Source organism: Aulostomus chinensis, chromosome 4 (genome assembly GCF_037954235.1).
Source record: "Aulostomus chinensis isolate RoL2024-O1b breed Wild chromosome 4, RoL_Achi_v1.0, whole genome shotgun sequence".
In the NCBI taxonomy this organism is placed as follows: Eukaryota; Metazoa; Chordata; class Actinopteri; order Syngnathiformes; family Aulostomidae; genus Aulostomus; species Aulostomus chinensis.
This window is the reverse complement of record NC_141323.1, coordinates 32,073,845-32,090,025: the sequence shown is the minus strand read 5'-3', so window position 1 is coordinate 32,090,025 and position 16,181 is coordinate 32,073,845. Positions and strand designations below refer to the sequence as shown.

General features: G+C 42.2%; 2 non-coding genes across 2 annotated transcripts; one reads left to right on the top strand and one right to left on the bottom strand.

The window, feature by feature from the left end:
- Nucleotides 1-10,635: 10,635 nt before the first annotated feature.
- trnak-uuu (transfer RNA lysine (anticodon UUU)) lies at nt 10,636-10,708 on the bottom strand. The gene has a single exon. It is a non-coding gene; the product is annotated as a tRNA-Lys (tRNA).
- A 3,417-nt stretch (nt 10,709-14,125) lies between these two features.
- Nucleotides 14,126-14,198, top strand: trnaf-gaa (transfer RNA phenylalanine (anticodon GAA)). The gene has a single exon. It is a non-coding gene; the product is annotated as a tRNA-Phe (tRNA).
- Nucleotides 14,199-16,181: the final 1,983 nt, after the last annotated feature.

Sequence of the window (16,181 nt, the reverse complement as noted above, 5' to 3'; positions counted from 1 at the left end):
AATGTGTTTTTCTGCAAGCTTTTAATAAATTTTCTAAACTGAAATCTTGTGTTGGTTTCATTGAATTTGTGTGTTGTTACTGAAGCTTTACAGCAGAGTTTAAAGGTCAAGTGTACTCCCCATAGCCTCCATTTGAATATTTAAGAGTGAGAATCATACATTGCCCTAGATTGATATTAATTATTCCAGATGGGACTTTTACCATACAAGATATTTGAAATGAGTTAAAGTGTTCCCTGTAAGCCTAAGGTGGGTTTTAATATTGGAGCCGGTGGTAAAAGGGTTACATTTAGAAATCTAAACCCCTGCTACCATGAGCACACATGGAAATAAAGACTCAACTGACCGCTCGGTCTACTTCAGCTAGCACACTGAACAATACTGTTGTTTACTTGCTAGCTGATAAGTGAGCAGCTGATGTTTGCAATAACATTGAAATAAACTAAAAATAGAGTCAATAACTCAAATCCTATCACCACCAAAGGAGCCACGTCTTTCACACTTCAATCTCATAGCGACTCCTCAGGATTTCTTCTTCTCTCCATTGCATTTTGTAGGAGGCTCCTGCCGGTCCACACTGCCTTCCCCCTAACAGATTCAGCTACTGAGACTAAAGTTCGTTAGTGAGCTCAATGCATAAAAGTGACGTAATATTTGTTGAAAACTAAATAGGCGTGAAGCTGTAACCTCACATGAACACTCGAAGTCTAGATTTCAGCTGCATGTGAAGAAATCAGCATAAAATCCTTGTGTTGGTGTTTAAACCTGGACTACCAGAACCAGGCTAAGAGGTGTTTGTCTGTTAGCTGTGAAGCAAACTGAAACATGAAGGCTTTGAGGGTTTGTTCTCAACATAAAGAAAGATTCAATGCTCAAACTGCCAACTCTGTAAAAAAAAAAAAAAAACATTTTTACAAATTTCAGTTTATTTCTTCATGAAGATCTTAATGAGGCAATCAGCACCAGAGCACTAAAGTTAAAATTAGTAACACTGTCACTAACGATGGATTTATTTGACCCAATGTAGTTTTCCTGATCAAATATAGTTTTCATCAAAATATATTATTTTTTTTATAATTAATTATTTCCTAATATGCAACGTCACATAAATGAAAAAATGGAGGACCCTATAAAATGACCTGACGTCAGTGTTCAAATGTGAAGTCATTTTTGGAATGAAGAAGAGTTCATCCAGCTTTTTTTGCCTCGTGTCTCTGAACCAGTTCATTTGTTGTGTCCACGCAGAGAGAGAGAGGATAAATGTGATCGTGGAGAAGTCCTTTTGTTCTTCAACTGGTCCAACTTGATGGTGAGTCTCCTTTTATCAAGGATTACTGAATGCTTGTGTTATTCATGGCATTGTTAACACTTTATAAACCCTTCATTCAGAGCTGTAAAGAACCTTTAACCTCATATCCCAGACATCAAAGTGGGCCACTAACTAGTGAGAGGAAGCTATGCTATGCTGCTACATTCTGAAGAGGTAAAGTAGCAGGTTCTGAGAGTGATGGCTAACCTGGATGTGTTCATCTCCTACTTTAATATCAGCGTCCCAACTTGGAGCTCTGACCACCTCCAGCTTTTTGTTCCTGTTTCTGCTTCAGTCAACAGGGAACTCAAACCTGCAATAGAATCATCAACAACAATGGAATAGAAAACAGAGGAAGACAAAATATCATAAACTTACAAAGCTGAGAAATGTTGATGAAGAATAAATGCACACATTATGATTGAGGCCAGAAAGTAAAACTCCACACCAAATGTATTTTGACATGTAGGGATAATGAACTTGAATGTGTTGAAATAGCAGATAAATGAATCCACTATCACACAACAAGATGATGACCCACTATCACCAGATGGCGTCACAGATCCTGATGCTCTGAGCAGGAAACACCGAGCAAAACATGACTAAAAAGCTCCTGCTGTTCCCTCCATGAAAAACTGTGGCACTGATGAGAAGAAGGATCCCAGCATCCTCTGAGGATCCATCGCCTCACCATTCGGTAGAAGGATGATAGGGTCGGCACCAGGAGAAACCCTTGTGTCTCCGATGCAGGAAAGGTGGAGCACTGAAGAGGACACATTGTGGCGTCCTGAAGAGGACATTTGGTGGAGCCTGAGACAGCAAACATCATGCCGCCCTTCATCAGAAGAACCACAGCACCAGAAGAAAGAATCCTGGCAGTGACGACAGGGAGGATCAGGGTGTCCTCCTCACCACCACCTTTAAACCTTCAAATGAACTTTCAAAAGCTTCAGAGTGGTGAATGATTTTTTTAAACCTTTTTTTTTTGTTTTTCCTTTAATTCTCATTTGTACGATTGTCTGATTCATTAGAAATAAACACTGTCTGCTAGGTTTAAGTTGACTGTGATTCTCTTTTTGCATGCAAGTTGAAAGTTATGCCAATAAAAACCACAAGTATTTGAAGACCAAAGGAAGAACCCCCAAGGTCAGGACCCTGAGATCAAAGTGAGCACTCTGATCTCAGAGGTTTGGGATATTTCACATCCCATGGCCCTTCAAATAAGAGCCCTGTGTCACTGTCTACAAGTTTTAAACCGTATTTGTTTGTGAAAATTAAAACCAGACGACCACTGTGGTCCTGTTTACACGGTAAGTAAAGCCCAGATGCCATGGTGGACCTGTTAGCACCCTGGACTTTGAATCCAGTGACCTGAGTCCAAGTCTCAGTTCCAGCAGGTTTCCTGCAGCCTTCAGAAGAGCTGCTATGTTTCTCTGTAGTTAACTCAGTGATGCTCTCAGCAGGTTGAGGGCACCACCAACAAGGGAGGTTATGAACCTCTGACTTGTAGGAAGAAGGTAGGAGATCTCCAACAGGATCCTTCTTTCCTCTGTCCTCCTTGGATCTCATGGATCATCACAGTCAAGTGGAGACCCAAGCTCCTGGATGGATGTGGCACTCAGGAATTGCTGAGTTTTCCAGTGGATTTTGTTCCATCCATGGTTCAGGAGCAGGATTCCTCCTGGTTAACCTTGTATCTGTGGACCCCAACTGTGTGGTTTTGAGAATTTTTCATGTCATGTCAAGAAATCAGGCTGGTGGGTTTTTCAATGAGAGAAATTCTGGTAACTTAATTATGTGGCATGTTTGTTGAAGCAGTAATTAACTGATGAATTAAGGAAGGCCTGGCCAGTCTTTGCTCACAGGTCATACGATGTAGTTAGAAGGTCCTGAATTAATCTGGAGTTCCATGATTTCCTTGTGGTTCATGTTCCTTTTGGCAATGTAGTCTGGAACAAGAGCAAGATGAACCTCCAAATAGCAACAGTTTGGATTGCAGGTGATGTCAAGTTGTATTTTGAGGAAACTCCTCCTTGTGTTTGGTTCCATGGTGAAATGGTGAGCACTCTGGACTCTGAATAAGTGGTCAGAGTTCAAGTCTCAGGGGGACCTTCCTGTCTGGAATGTGTCCCATGGAACAAACTGATAAAGAGATATTATGTGGTTCTAATGTTCTGGTTCATTTCTTTTCCGGAAAAATGAAAATCATCTCTTACTGCCATGAACACAGACTGTGTGTTTAATGTTAACAATAAATACAACAACTCAGGAGCCAGTAGCTCCAGTGGAAAAATTCTACTTTGTCAATGAATTAATTCATTTGATATTGAAGTCTGCGACTTTAAGTTTCTGTCAGGATGGCCGAGCGCTGCGTTCAGGTCGCAGTCTCTCCTGGAGGTGTGGGTTCAAATCCCACTTTTAACAAAGGATGTTTTCTCCACATTCCTATGCATCCACAATGGAAAATTCCAAACCAAGTTGAAGCTGCTCTCCACTGATGGGAGTGAGTGGTCGTCTGCCAAAGTGGGTTGAACTGGCAGCAGAGGAGGCAAACGAGTTTCCCTGTGACGTTCCAACATCGGCCTGGTTTCCTCCAACATGGAGCAGCCACCAAAATCTAACTACAAATGTTGGATCAAAGTCTACTGAAGAAATGCATTTTCTTTCAATTCACATTTTGTCCATTAATTTCATAATCAGAGTCACCATCTCATCACATGACTAAAGTTTGGGTTCTGTATTGGTGGTAAAATATCCTTCCATGCCCCTCACTAGTTTGCACACAGAAAAGCATATTTTACTGGTTTCAAATCTCTTAGTGTGTTCTCTCACTTAAACCAGCTGTGGCAGCTTTCATTGTGTGATTGATTTTAAAATATAAATATGGAACAGAATCATTGGAATAAGATGTCAGGACATTTGAAGGAATGTAAATCTCCTGTTGAAATGTTGCAGTGTGCAGCTGAGGCTCTCTGGCAGTGGCACAAGGAGCCACAATGGCAGAACCTGGACCCTCCTGGAGGAGAACCACAGGTGAGGGCCTTCTTGGCTCCAGATTGATGGAAATCAAGTGTCTGAGGCTGTTAGCAGCCATAAAGTTGATCTGGTTGGGCACTGGTATTTTTTCTTGCTGCAGCTCAGGAGTGATTCAGGAGAAGAGTTTCAGAACAGCCAAGGTTGGGGACTGAAATTTTCAAATTTCCCCTGGAACCAGACAACCTTGGGAGGTAAAACCTCACATCATAGCCACTCAGATGCAGCAGCAGAAAGAAGCTGTCATCTACCCTGACAGTCAGGGCATCAAGTCAAGAAAACATCAACCATCTTGGAGTTCCAAACCTTCACCTGTCAGATTCAGCTACTTCTTGTTGTGGGACTTTAAATTTGAACACAATGGAATTTGGACAAGGAGTTTTCCTTCAAGTCCAAACATCATCGTCCAGCCTCCAACCAGAGGTCCATCAGTTATCATGGGAGCCACATGTGGATTCTTTTCTAGAATGTGACGGCAATGACAGTCCTGCCAAGTGACATCACTGACATGAATGGATGACTTCAGTCACATGACTGGATGACTTCAGTCACCTGACTGGATGACAGTGTAGATGCCAATGTAGAGGTTGGGGAAACAGTCTCTGAGAATCCAGCTTGAACCAACGCCCTCCTTGTTTTTCAAAAACCCAAACAGCGACCATCAGTCTCCCTCTAATCCTGTACTTGGGTTCAATGTTGCTGTTCCATTTTGCAGCAGTAGGTGTCGCTGTGATACCAGGTTCAGTTCAAGAGTCCCAACTCCAGCTCATGTTGGTGACCTCAGTGGCAGGGTGAAATGATGCTTCAGTGGATCATGTTGATCAACTCATGTCTGTCCTCACTGCTCCAGAGGTCTGTCAAATGTTCTGTAAAATAGTTTGAGCACAGCAGAGATGCTAGATTAGGAGTTGAAGGGAGTTGTTGCAGATACCAGTGTCCAAAGTCCAGCTTGAACCCAGTTTGTGCCACTTATTTGTCAAGCTAGCAGAGATTCTTTTTGACAAGAATTTTTCCTTTCGTTTTAGTTATCGTCAGTCATCGAAGACTGGATTCAGTTAAATTCCCATCTTAGCCTTTTAGTTTAGAAAAGTTTTAGTTTAAATTTAGTCTTTTGTCTTAAGTTTTAGTCTCATTTTAGTCTGAAGCAATGTTTCATTTTCCTGAGATGTTGCAAAGGGATATGTGATGTTCTATAAAACTCCATACAAAGCAAACATGAAACTGTCATTTAAACTGAGATTGAAGCACATTGCTCTTGTCAATAAGGATCATGATCATAATAATGAAACGTCAGAAGCCTGTTAGAAAAAGTGCAAGTTCTTGTTTATTTTCTGTATTTGACTGACAAGCCACAAGAGTAAAGCTCCAGCTGCGGGATGGCGGGCCTTCATGTGTCTTTTCAAACTGGTCGTGTTTTTTCCACTAATCTAAGATCCACAACGCTCCCCATCCTTGTCAGGAACAACACACTCCGTCTTCTGTTCAGCAGGATGATAACAGAAATGCGTCCATAAATCCGCTCGTCTTTTTCTTCCAACTTTCCACGCTGCCGCCACAGGTGAAGGTCTGCTGCTCGTCTACACAGCGTCTCTGCAACGTGCACTGAAACACCACGGAGGGCGGGGCAGGTGTGGGGTTGGGGCCGCCAATCAAAAAGTCGGACTGAGAGTTCAAATTTGTTTTGAGATGATTTATTGGTTCAAAAGAAAAGAAATCAAGGCATTCAGGATGGTTGTAACCCTGAGAGTCTGACCGGCCGCCGTCATCCTTTTCATCACGTTTTTACTCGTCAGCTTATAGTGAACAGCGATTTTGTTTTAATTTTCATTGTCAGTACTTATTAGTATAGTATAGTCCATCCACTGTCATCTTCCACTTATTCCTACACATTAAGGGTAGCGGGGGGGCTGGAGCCTATCCCAGCGTCAACGGGCGAGAGGCGGGGTTCACCCTGGACAGGTCGCCAGTCCATCGCAGGGCCAACATAGAGAGACCTTTTTTTAGTCAGTAAACCCTCGATTTCAGTTAAAAAAATGATAAAATGAACCTCAAGAAAATCATAGAAATAAACAAAAGGTTGTTGTGTTTCCTGACCATTACTGAGGGGTGTTAGAACACATCTCTGACATGGATTGGTTTTATTTATTATTCATTTTAATATTATTAACTATTGTAACATCCATGGTGTTATGGGTCAGTTTTGACCCTCATATATTGACCTCAACAAAAAGGAAAAAAGTCTCTTTTTCAGCAAATGAACTTTAATACAAACACAAAATTAAAAGCAGAACAAGCCAGAACCCAAAATATGGATTTGCAAGGTCAAACAAACAACAACCAGTCAAGCAGATCAAACCAACAGAAACCAACTACTGGTTCAAAACCAGTAAAAAACAAAAACAGAGGAAAAGTCTCTGTGTGAAAGAACATGCATGTGTATGTGTGTGTGTTTAGATGTGTGTGTGTCAAAAACTGACACACTTCATTTTTTTGACAACATGAGCCAACAGTGGTGGTGTCTGTCAAAGAGGTGGAGCTCTGTCCTTCACCTGCAAGATTTCAGCAGGCAGCTCAGGTCTAGTTTTCTTCACTGTGCCACCATGATAAGTTTCCTCCTGAGAAGTTCTTGTCCAAGGTCATAGCTGGTAAAAGAATTGTCACAGTGATACTGGGACCCTGCAGTCCAGTCGTCATATCCAGGACCACACTGGACATGGCCGTCTTTGTTTGTTTTGTTGTTGTGCAGGTCGATGGGAAAACGAGGCCAAATGAGAATCCCCTGAAGCTCCCATGACTGGGAGAGGAGCTGCTGTCAGTGGGTTGCTGACAGTGCACTTCTGACTTCAGGTTTGGCTCGAATTGTTGCTTTGTGGTCTTATTTTGATCACTGGGTCAAAACCGATACTTACTCTTTTATAATTTAGTGACAAAAATGTTTTTGCTTTATTTTGTTGAACTGGAGGTTCCTGACAAAGTCAAAAAGCAATAAACAAATTGATGTGCTTCTTTGATGCATTTAAAACCTCCAAACAGGTCACACAGGAGGAAGGTTAAATCATGTGACCATCATTCTAACAGCTGTTGACCTTGTTTGAACTATTTGATGGTGCTAAATATTGACAGCTTGCTAACATTAACTAGCTAACGTTAGCTAGCTAGCTAATATTATTTTCTAACTTCAGGCCTAAATTTGGGATTGATTGTGAAAATTGTTCACCTCACCTTTGTCAGCACCAGGTTTTGTCTTGATGATGTCATTGTAACTGCCTTTCTGATTCTAAAATATAATGAATCCAAGAATAAAAATGTAAAACTGCCCCTCCATGGAAATATCATATTTAATATATTGCAATATTCTTTTCCAGTATACTTCACTATATTTTTGTTTTATCAGAGAGACTTTAATGTCTGTCTTTGGTTTCTAAACTCTGACTCTCCTGTTATTGGTGCTGACTGAATTCTACCACCTGACAGACTGGGAAGGCTCATATTTGTGATGGATCCATAAATATAGGAAGGTCTTGTTTCAATGAATTGGTGTGAAATAACTTGTTATTTTGTTTGTGGTTGTCATGGTGACTCGTGGTGTCGGGGCTCCACTGATGTTGGCATTTTGTCGTGGTTGTGCACGTGTGCAACTCAAGGTGAACGTACTCACAGTTGATGGAAGCAACTCAGATCAGCTGTTCTGGAACCAGATACTCAGAGTTTCCCATCTCAGAGTGTCAACTCAGGAGTGATTGAGGAGAAGAGTTTCAGAACAGCCACAGTTGGGGGACTTCCATCCAGCCATCCATTTTCTTTACCTGTAAGGGAGTTCAGGGATCTGGAGCTGCTTCGTTCAGGTGGATCCAGAACACAAGATGGGTGTCAGTCAGGACACCAGAAGGAGACCAGCATCTGGAAGGTGAAGATGCTTTAATCTGACACCGTTGTGTCAACAGTTCTGAAATAAGAACAAAAATAAACAGTATTATTTCCACCTCATACTCCTGCATATATTCAAGTGAACAGGGAACACAAATTCATGCACAACTTCTCCTGTGTGTTCATCCACAGTCACTAAATAACAACCAAACCAAACAAAAGGGGGTTTGCTAGCGTGGCCTGCTGAGGTAGAAAGGAGCTGTACAAATTGAGTCCTTTTACCATTTCTTTCCTGGCTGCTTCTGGCAGCGCTGTCGTCACTTCCTGTGACCGTGGGAGGAAAGGGGTCCCCCTTCAGAATAAGTTTAATATCATTATGTTACTTCCTCTTCAACATGCCTTTAGCAGACCAACTCCCTGAATAGCACAGTGAGGTAGTGTGGCCGAGCGGTTTAAGGTGCTGGCTGAAGACTCCAGTCTCTGAGGAGAAACAACTTCTTGCATGTTGGTGCCCCATCACACACAACAGGTGCACTTGTACTCTTTTCACCTCTGACCCACAAACATTCCACCAGTGAACGTCCAGAAATTGAAGCATAAACAGTTCAGCAACAATGAATTCTTCAAATCCTCCTCTGAAATAAGAGATGAATCTTTACCTGCTGAGGCCTGCTTCAGAGAAAATTATGAAACCTTCAACACTCACATTCCTGTTCTTGTCACAATCCTGCTCTCCTCAATTAAGGCCTGTTCAATAAATGGTAGAGCAGAGTGGAGCAGAGGAAGCGTGCTGGGCCAAGAACCCAGAGGTTGATGGAACAAAACCATTCTCTGCTGAAAGAAAGGAGCAAAATAAACCTGATTGTTTTGAAATGTGAGTCTGTTAAAAAGAGGTAGAAATGGTGATGTAGTCAGTTGTCCCTTTTGTTTTATTACAGAGACCTCATTGTTAATTAAATAATTTTAATTCTTTACTTGAAGTTTCATGCTGTTTCGACTGAAAAAGGCGAGTTCCTGGAGAAGATCTTCCAGGGCGTCCAGGTTAAAGCGGTGCCCCAGCTGGCACCAGGTGCTGACCCAGGTCCTGCATGTGAGATACTGTCAGTTCTGTTCTGCCCTGCTCACAACCACAGGCTGGTGTTGAGGCCTGCAGCAACCAGGGCCCCAGTCACCAAGTGTATAAAGGCTGGTCATTGTGGCAGTGGGAGGAGTAAAAATGAAGACAGACCAATGTGAGCAGGACGTGACTGCAAAAGTAAGAAGAACTTGACCATGTTTCCTACAGTACCCAGGAGGCTTGGTAGTTGTTGAAGGAAGCTCCAAAAGCAAAGAGCAGACAGTAGGATATAAAAAGAAAAGATCCAGGCACTAAAACTACAAGTAGAAACAAGATGAAATACTAAAAGCTTTGGAAAGATACTCCAAGGTTGTATATACATTATTATATATACTACTATTCTCATTGACTCCTAAAGAGGGAAAGGAAGAATTAGAATGTGGATCAGATCAGCTGATTTCAGTGTTAAGTCCATCCCTCCATCCTCTTTCTATTCTTATCCTTTAAGGGTCACGAGGGGGGGGGGGTCCCAGGTGACATTGGGCAAGAGGCAGGGTTCACCCTGGACAGGTCACCAGTCCATCAGGAGAAATGCGGTGGTCGGTATCATGCAACCTAAACTAAAACATTAGTCAGATCAAATTCAGGTTAAAGCAAGAGTCTCCAGATCAAAGTGAGAATTCCTGATGATGTCATCAGGGCTTTGACATTAACTAGAATTCTGTCTTTGATCTCAAGACATGAAAGAAACACAATTGAGGAAAGTATAAGAGAGCACATTCAGCTTCATTAGAAACTCTTGAACTGTTGAACAGTAGAATTTGTTTGAAACAGTTTACAACACTTAGTGACAGGATTGAAGAGGGAAGATTTTTCTACTTTAAATTTAATTCTAACTTCCAAGTCAAGTCAAGTCAATTTTATTTATAAATGCCAAATCACAACAGAAGTTATCTCATGACACTTTACAAGTTTATCTCATGAGATCGGTACCCTGGAAGGTATCACCTTGATGCTTGATGTTCCTGCCTGTTAAAAGGTTTTGTCACCACTGTTGCAGGATGTGCTTGCTGATGGAGAATTGTTGGGTGTAGATTCATTGAAGGAGTTTGGTACTGGACCTGCTCTACTAGTGAAGAGTCATGAGATAAGTTTTGTTGTGATTTGGCGCAATATAAATAAAATTAACTTGACCAGTGTTATTTGTGGTCTTTTGTTAATTTCATGCCACATGAAATTCTTATTGGTCACTTTTCTTGCAACAGTCTCACAGTGGCAAGACAAGAACACTTCTACTTTTGATGATGACAGTTCATTCACCACTAAACTTCATCCAATACCATGTTGTCAAACACTGGAACATCCACAGCGCTTGAACAGGGACTTGAACCCTGGACCCTCAGATTAAAAGTCTGATGCTCTACCGTCTGAGCTACTCAGGCTCTTTCTACAGCATTTAGACAGAAAAAGAAACACCTGTGAAGGTCAAACTGCTGCTTTCTTGACTTGTTCAATCCTCCATGTTAAAGTCCAACATGCTCTTGATTGGCTCTGATTCTCTGTGGCAAAATCCAACAAGAGGCTCCAAAAATGTCTTGAATGTCATAAGAATGCACAGGACAAGATGGTAGCTTCCTTCATGTCTGCAGTTCCTCCACTGGAAAGTAAAGTCAATGCTCTTCCTCTGCTGAAACCTGGGATCGGACCAGGGACCTTTAGATCTTCAGTCTAACGCTCTCCCAACTGAGCTGTTTCAGCTCTGAGTGAAGGCCCTGCTTCTCTCATTTTATAATCTCTTCCACTCTCACTAGAACTTAGAGAGGATTTGAGCTTCTGAAGTCATGACACATTGAACAGTTCTACAGGACCATTTTTGATGAATGTCTGAATCACACAAGCCTTTTTTGTTTGTCTTCTTCCCAGTTGCCTCAACATTGTGTGAGCCAATAATTCCACATCTGTACCAGACACACCTCTTGTTGGTGGGTTTTCTGGATCTTTCTGTTCTAACAGTGTCTTTTGTCTTAATTATGCCACTTTCACATGAAAACATCAATAACAGGACAATATCAATACTATTATTGCTGCTGTTGCTGTTGTTGGTTGTCTGTCTGTCTTCCATCCCCCTGTCCCTCTGTCTTTCTCTCTGCTTGTCTTTCACCCTCATCTTGTTCCCCATCTTTTTGTCATTCTCTCCCTCCTTTCTCTCTGTCTTTTGTCTTTTCTTCTCTATATTTGTCTTCTGCTGCCCCAGGATCAGCTCCTATCACTCAGTGGTCCAGAACCATTCTGAAGCCTGATCATGAATGTGAGCAAAGCTCTTGGAACAGGCCTGCTGCCACCACAACTAAGATCCTGCAGGTCACTAGAAACTCCAGTGTCCAGCTGACAAGTGGACTTTCCTCTGATCTATGGTGGTGCTGAGTTTAGCAAACATCTCCAACAAGAAGATGAAGGAGGCCATCAACTCCTCCAAGCTCAACATCTATACTGGCTTTACTGGGAGATCAGGAGGTCAAAGCAGATCTTCACCCTCCACCTCAGATGGTTTCTACTCACAGAGATGAGGGACCAGTTCAAACCAGTTACCTGGAGCTCCCTTAAGCCATTGTCCCGTCTCTCCCCCCCCCCCCCCACACACACACACAGCCTGTCTTTGGTATAAAATGGTCTGTCAGGTTCTCTCACGTTGGAAGATTTCTCTGACTCCATTGTGAATAAAGAGATTCTTCATCTGACACCTGAGTCTTGATCCACTGATTCCTCTGATCCACCTCTTTCTGCTCCAACAAGGCTGACATGGATCAGGTGGGTCCATGTCATCCAATCAGTAGGTTTCTCTTCTCAATTAATTTTCTACATCCCAGTTTAGATTGATTCTTCTCAGCCTCATGAAGGAGCATCTGATCAGGTGTTTGACTACTTGTTAGTTGTAATTCCATAGATTTTAATCTCAGATGTTATAGAATTAATAAGAACATCTTAAAGACCTTTGTCCAACACTTGAAACTCACCTGTCTGTCGAGGCCCAACTGGCCTTTGGTAGTGAGGTGGTGGATGCATGTGAATGGAATGAGGCTCGTGTTGCTGTGAGGAGCCACTAGAGGGAGACACCTGTCGTTCCTCCCAGCTGACAATGAGGCTTCACAGCTGCATTTGAAGCTGTCCTTTATTAGTCACAACTGTCTTGAGCTCAGGAGCCAAACTCACCAACAACACTTCATCCTGGTCATGTGGTCTGTTTGTCAGGAGATTCCAAATCCAAAATTGTTGACACACAAGAGAAGAAAACACGTCAAAGTTTGTTCATTTTTATGAATCAAACTGAAAATGAACAGAAGAATGACAATGAAAATGGATTCAAAAATAATAAATAACAATAAATAATGAATAAATACTCCGAATTTACTGGCATTTGACTGCATTTTGTGGTTAATACGTAGATAAAAGAGTAACATATATATTCTATATATGTGATATACGTACATGGCTTGGGACAAAAGCATTTGCTCAATGAAATTGTAGGATATTAGAATTCTATAAATATAGAATATAATTGTATAAATGCTCTCTATCACCACCCCAATGTCTGTGCCAGGGTCTCTGGCCAGTGGTCAATGGCTCCTATCACCTGCCCAGGACGGATCAAGCTTGCTTGTCTTTGTAATTCTGCACTTATTAGAGACCTGGAAACAAAGGAATGCTGAAAAAGAGAAAATAGGACCTCACACAAATGGGCTTGTGACAGAAATTAAGATAATTTTGTGAATATCCATCCTCTACAAATGTGTGTCAATGTGGTTGTTGTGGCTGAGTGGTGAAGGCGATGGACTAGAAATCCATTAGGGTCTCCCTGCTCAGTTTGGAGTCCTGCCAACAATGTTAAGCTGTTGATGTTCTATGTCAGGGTGAACGTCATACCTGTGCCTGATTCAGTGTGGTGGCTCATACCTGAATTTATCCAAACCAGCTAACTTCTTAACGCCAATCTACACAGTTTCAATCATACAAACCTCAAACTGCAGTAAGAAATTTTCAATTCTCTCATCCACCAACAATCCTCATCAATAAAATCTGGAAGATGGAACCGCAGAAAGTCTGCGGGAGAACGTAGACGAGTGCTGCCACCGACCCGTCATGGGGAAGACCGGTAACGTGGCTAAACATCAGGAGTCATGAGTTTGCTCAAAAATAATGACTTGGAGTGAGTTCAATGAGTTTATAGCCAACAATTCTCCATCAGCAAGCACATCCTGCAAAAGCAATGATGACAATTTTCCTTTTAAAAAGCAGGAACGTTGCGCAGATCCAGGATCAGTGGGAACGGCTGTTTGCTTTAAACGGTTGGGGGGGAAGAGTCGATTTATTGTCGAGTCAATGTTATTTATATTGTGACAAATTACAAAAAAAGTTCTCTCAAGACACTTGACAGGTAAAGCAGGTCTAGAACAACACTCCTTCAATGAATTCACGTATGTGAAGATATTCAACTGATGTGACAAATTCTCATGACAATGAGTCCAGAGAGCCTGTCAGTGTTGACATTCCCCTGGTGTCAGTGAAATCATGTCAACGAACCTGGGGCCTGTAGTTGGTGTCCATCCTTGATATCCTCCAAACAGGTCATCAAACTTGGTCCTCGTCAGCTTGAAGGACAGCTGGAAACGGCCTTCGTCCAGGCACAGTTTTTGGAGAAAGCGAGTTAAGAAGTTTAGAGTTCCAAGAAGCTTCTTCAGTTCGTTCAGTTTGGTCCTGTAGAACTGTTCAATGTGTCATGACTTCAGAAGCTCAAATCCTATCTAAGTTCTAGTGAGAGTTGAAGAGATTATAAAATGAGAGAAGCAGGGCCCTCACTCAGAGCTGAAATAGCTCAGTTGGGAGAGCGTTAGACTGAAGATCTAAAGGTCCCTGGTCCGACCCCAGGTTTCAGCAGAGGAACAGCATTGACTTTACTTTCCAGTGGAGGAACTGCAGACATGAAGGAAACGAACATCTTGTCCTGTGTATTCTTATGACATTCAAGACATTTTTGGAGCCTCTTGTTGGATTTTGCCACAGAGAATCAGAGCCAATCAAGAGCATGGTGGACTTTAACATGGAGGATTGAAGAAGTCAAGAAAGCAGCAGTTTGACCTTCACAGGTGTTTCTTTTCCTGTCTAAATGCTGTAGAAAGAGCCTGAGTAGCTCAGATGGTAGAGCATCAGACTTTTAATCTGAGGGTACAGGGTTCAAGTCCCTGTTCATGTGCTGTGGATGTTCCACTCAGAATTCAGAGTAAGGACCAGGAGGGTGGGACACAATAATAGATAGGAGTAAATGTGGAGTCTGCATTCTTTTCTAGAATGTGAAGGCAATGACAGTCCTGCCAAGTGACATCACTGACATGAATGGATGACTTCAGTCACATGACTGGATGACTTCAGTCACATGACTGGATGACAGTGTAGATTCCAATGTAGAGGTTGGGGAAATAGTCTCTGAGAATCCAGCTTGAACCAACGCCCTCCTTTTTCTTCAAAAACCCAAACAGCGACCATCAGTCTCCCTCCAATCCTGTACTTGGGGTCAATGTTGCTGTTCCATTTTGCAGCAGTAGGTGTCGCTGTGATACCAGGTTCAGTTCAAGATTCCCAACTCCAGCTCATGTTGGTGACCTCAGTGGCAGGGGAAAATGGCACTTCAGTGGATCATGTGGATCAACTCATGTCTGTCCTCACTGCTCCACAGGTCTGTCAAATGTTCTGTAAAATAGTTTGAGCACAGCAGAGATGCTAGATTAGGAGTTGATGGGAGTTGTTGCAGATACCAGTGTCCAAAGTCCAGCTTGAACCCAGTTTGTGCCACTTATTTGTCAAGCTAGCTGAGATTCTTTTCACTGCCAAGCTAAAGTGACTTCTGTCAACAAAGGTAAACATACAAAAGGATATTTCTACTGTCAGTTCAAGATTTTTATCAAACTCCTTTTTCATAGCTTCAACCTTCCTCTTGTGTTAGCTTTCTGTTCCCATCTCTTAAGTTAACGGGTCAGTTTTGACCCACATCTTCAATCAGCTGTCAAATAAACTAAAAACAATTTTCTATCATCCAAGTTTTTTCCCAAGTTTTTTCAGTTAAAAAATGATCAAATGAACCTCAAGAAAATAATAGAAATATACAAATGTTGTTGTGTTTGCTGACCATGACTGAGGGGTGTTAGAACACATCTCTGACATGGATTGGTTTTATTTATTGTTTCATTTTAATATTATTAACTATTGTAACATCCATGGTGTTATGGGTCAGTTTAGACCCACATATATTTACTTCAACAAAAAGGAAAAAAAGTGTCTTTTTCAGCAACAGAATTTTAATACAAACACAAAATGAAAAGCAGAACAGGCCAGAACCCAAAATATGGATTTGCAAGGTCAAACAAACAACAACCAGTCAAGCAAATCAAACCAACAGAAACCAACTACTGGTTCTAAAACCAGTAAAAAACAAAAACAGAGGAAAAGTCTCTGTGTGTAAGAACATGCATGTGTATGTGTGTGTGTGTTTAGATGCGTGTGTGTCAAAACCTGACACTTTTTTTTTTGGACAACATGAGCCAACAGTGGTGGTGTCTGTAAAAGAGGTGGGGCTCGGTCCTTCACCTGCAAGATTTCAGCAAGCAGCTCAGGTCTAGTTTTCTTCACTGTGCCACCATGAAAAGTTTCCTCCTGAGAAGTTCTTGTCCAAGGTCATAGCTGGTAAAAGAATTGTCACAGTGATACTGGGACCCTGCAGGGGGGGGGGGGGCCCTGGGCTCTGGTGCCGGGGATTCGCGCCGGTCCCCCGGTGGGGTCCTGCGGTGGGGTCCTGCTGTGGGGGGGCTGTGGTCGCCAGGTCACCGGGCACTGGCGGGGCGTGCTGGGGCCTGCCCTGGCGGCTGG